Source organism: Gossypium arboreum, chromosome 10 (assembly GCF_025698485.1).
Source record: "Gossypium arboreum isolate Shixiya-1 chromosome 10, ASM2569848v2, whole genome shotgun sequence".
Lineage (NCBI taxonomy): Eukaryota > Viridiplantae > Streptophyta > Magnoliopsida > Malvales > Malvaceae > Gossypium > Gossypium arboreum.
The window spans coordinates 24,518,621-24,523,239 of NC_069079.1; positions in this window are offsets into that span (position 1 = coordinate 24,518,621).

Consider the following 4,619-nt stretch of genomic DNA (forward strand, 5'->3'; position numbering starts at 1 on the left):
GTTAAATTGCTTAATGTGATTAAAAATGCGCATGACCATTGTGTATTTGAGCTAAAGGGTGGCCATATGACCTAATAAACTCCTTGTCATATTCGGCCATAAGCTAGCATAATGAGACTTTAATAAGTTAAATTTGTTTGAATTAGCTCAAGAGCTTAGAGGACCACAGTTGGATAAAGGAAAGGAAAAAGTTATCGAATAGCCACCGAAATCGTTCGACCACATCCGAGGTAAGTTTTCGAGTAATGGAACTTAGATTATGATTTGATTAGATCATGTTTTAAGCAAATCAAAATCATGCTTTTGTATGCTATTATTAAGTCAAATTGCAAGCGTGATAAGTGTCTTGTGCTTGAGCTTTGGTAATGAAAATGAAATACGGATGTGTCATGATTTATTAATAAATGTGCATGGTTATTCGAATGATGTCCGGGCTAAGTCTCGAAGGCTTTGTGCTAAGTGACTATATCCGGACTAAGATCCGAAGGCATTTGTGCGAGTTACTAATCCCGGGCTAAGCCCAAAGGCATTTGTACGAGTTACTAAATCCGGGTTAAGTCCCGAAGGCATTTATGCGAGTTACTATAACCGGGCTATGTCCCGAAGGCATTTGAACGAGTAGCTATATCCGGTTAAATTCCGAAGGTACGTGATTTGGGAATGAGCGATCTTGCTGTAAAAATTTCAGTTAATACGCTTGTAAAATCCCAACAATGAGGTATGTTTCGTATGTGCATTGGAATAGTTGATTCCCTTCGAATAATATTCGCTAGTCGAGTAATGAGCTTCCAGATTTGGCTAAGATGATCCCTTATGTATGAATATAGGGGTTGAAATGTGAAGTAGGAATGATTTGAGAATATGTATATATGGAATCATCCGTTTAGTTATATGAATGCTATACTTGATTGTACTTAAATTCTCTGCTCAAAACTTACTAAGCATTTAATGCTTACTCCGTTTCTTTGATTTTCTGCTTTATAGATTTTGGTTCTTCACTATCGGACTCGGATTTTGAAGTCGAATTAGCCCACACTATCAAAGCTCCTTTTGGTATACTTTTGGTTGAACTTTGAAATGGCATGTATAGGACCACCCTTTTGTTGTTGGTCATGAACCCTTCTGTTTTGTGTAAATTTGGATAGCCATGCGAAAATGGCTTAAATATACTTTGATCATAGCATTATAATCGTTTTGTATGTTGTCCGTCGAGAGGTATGGAAATGTTGGTAACGGTTAGCCATGGGAATGGTTATTCATGATCACTTTTGGTATATGCATGACAAACTCTAGTTGATCCATGGAGGATCATGAATTAGGTAAAGTTTAACTTAAAAATAGATGCTGGCAGCAGCAGTGATGTGGATGTGAAAAATCACTAAAAATAGTAGAAATGGAATTAAATAGTGAATAAATTATGTAATCGAACCTTGATGAATCTATTTTCATAGGAAAGTAACGAAACTTCATACGAACAGTATATTATGAGATGTTAAAGTTTTCGTGAGACAGAGCCAGAACGGTTTCTGGATTCCCTGATCTGACTTTTGAAATTCTCTATAAATTAACCAGAGACAATTAGAAGTCATACCATATATTTATAGATTCCTTTTTGAGTCTAGTTTCATTAGAAACAAACGGCATAAGTATTGAAGCCCTGTACAAGGAGTTATCCAAGTCGCATTGCAGGAAGGTCAGAGTAGTCAAACCCTGTAATAGGGGAGACTTTAACTAATAAACTGTACTAATTGGCCAGACAAAAAATTCTAGAAAAAAATATGTAGATGGAAAAATGAGTCTAGTTTCAGAAAACAATTACGAAACTGATTTTCGAGTTTTGGAACTCAAGATATGATTTTTAAGGTGACAGTGACGCAGTTAGCCAACTGCCTGGAAAAATTTAAAATGGACTGTGCGAATAAGTGATTTAAGTCTGCGAACCCCTCGTGTCTGACTCCAGCGACGGTCTCGGGTACGGGGTGTTACACGTGTGGCTCGATCATGTGTGATACATGGCCTTGGTACACGGTCGTGTGTCCCCTAGGGTACCCTTTCAAATTAAGTCAATATACCCTCCAGGTTTGGCACGGCTTAAACACACGGGCGTGTCTACTGACCGTGTGTGGCACACAGGCTGGCACATGGGTGTGTGACTGGCCGTGTGACCCAAGTCAGTAAACCTTCCAGTTTTCACACAGCCTGACACACGGACGTGTCCTCAGCTGTGTGGTGCAAATCAGTATGTATGCCCTGTTTTCACACGACCTGCGACATGAGCGTGTCTGATGGCCGTGTGAGGCACACAGCTTGTTCACACGGGCGTGTGACCCTTAAATGCTTAAATATTTTACGTGTTTTCTAAAGTTTGCAAATGTTATCAGTTTAGTCCCAAACCTCTTCCAAGCATGTTTTAAGGTCTCGTAGATCCTTAGAAAGGACATTGTGATTTTATTTGATTAATATTTATGTGAAAATGAATAATTTATGTTGTGATTGATCGGTAATGCCTCGTAACCCTATTTTGGTGACAGATATGGGTTAGTGGTGTTACATTTTATTGGTATCAAAGCTACGGTTTAGTCGATTCTAGGACTAAAGTAGCGTGTGAGAGTCTAGCTATACATGCCATATCTACTCTGTGATAGTCTGATGATTCCTGACAGTTTAAATTGTGTTTTCGTATACTAATGGATGCCGAATGAGCAATAGCTGATGATGTGGAAAGTAATGCACCTGCTCCTACTCAAGGGGCAGTACTGGTTGATTCTAGGCCGATTTCAAGTAGTCAAGGGAGAGAGGCTAAGCAAACCTTATTTTAGTTGATGAGTGAGTGGTTTACGGAGTTCGTTCGAATGAATCTGGCTGCTCAAAAACCTCTACCCCCACCTGTTCATCAACAAATCCCCGTTGTTCCTCAAGTTATAGATCAAATGCGATTGTGTAACAGCCCGTTTTTAGCTAAACCAGAACAGTGGTTTCAGGACCACAAATCCGACATCAAAAAATTTATCTTATTATTATTTTAATGTCTACATCATGATATTAGAGTTGTGTGAAAATTTCATGAAGAAATTTTACCGTTTAAGTGTTTAATTCGGTAAAAAGGACTAAATCGCGTAAAGCGTAAAACTTGTGTTCTATTAGTTAAAAGTATCAATTGGCTATGAAATTAAATAGTTAAGGGTTTTATGTTGCAAATAGACCTTTTATAATGCAAGTGGACAATTCTATGCATGAAATAGTGAATTTTTAATATTTTAATCAAATGATATTTTGGTAAATTAGTTAATAAGTTAAGTTTAATAAAACAAAATAACTCAAGCATTTTTATTTCTCTTGTTTCTTCAACTGATAATGGAAGAAGAGAAAGCCATAATAGCTTGAAGCATTCAGCCATGGAGAATTGAATGCATGTAAGCTCAATTTTGTTTTGTTTTTGATAATTTCTACATTTTTGATTTCGTTGCAGTTTAACCTAGCAAGCTCGTATCTCCATTTTCAAAATTGTTATAGATTTTGTGAGATGCCATTCATGAATATTCATGTTTTTTGATGATTGATGATGAAATATGGAAATTGGATGATAGTTTTACATATTTTACAAAGTGATTTTGAGTAAAAATTCAAATTATGTACTAAATTGTGAAATTATGAAATTATGAAATTGTGCGGTTAAAAGTATGGATAAAGTAAAAATATGGGATTATTTATGATAGAGTAAAATTTGGTTAGCATGGGCTGTCCTTAATTGCATGAAATTGTGATTTTATGTGATAGTGACTAAATTGCAAAAATGTGAATAATAGGGGCAAAAGTGTAATTTTTTCAAAGTGTGTAAATTATATTAAATTGAATGAATTAATGATTAAATGAGCTGATTTTGCTTATAAATAGATTGAGAAAAGCGAAATATGGGTTTAGATCATGGAAAAGATAAAGTATCATACTAGTCGATCCGTTCCGTCGTTTTAACGATCAAGGTAAGTTCGTATGCAATAAGCATTGTTATATTTATGCTTTTAATGCTTTGATATTGTATAAATTTTAATACGTGACTATTGTTATGTTTGATGACATATCGGCTAAATATGGCACTTAGTGTGCGGTTCGATATAGCTTCAGCTAAATTTGGCACTTAGTGTGCGATTTGAGATAGCTTCAGCTATGTACAGCACTTAGTGTGCGAGACATCAAATATGGAACTTAGTGTGGGAAATATTGAGAATGACACTTAGTGTGCAAAATATTGAGAATGGCACTTAATGAGCGAAATACTGAATGATTCAACGGGCATAGTCAAGGCAAGAATAAAAGTACGATTGAAATAAGTAATACAGGTACGTACAAAACTTAGGAGAGAATCAAATGAAAGTGGTGAGTCATAATGTATCATGTATCTGAAATGCGAAAGATCTATGTATAAGTACGTTTCATGCCAAAATGCGTTTATTTGGCTATAATGAGGTATGATTTGAATGATATGTGAGATATGAGTTAAAGTTGTGTTAATTAAATATACATATAGCACATATGGTATGAAATACTGTTATTTGATGATATATATAACATGATTTGTATTTACTAAATAAGATGTGTTGGAAATTGGAATGAATCAAGTT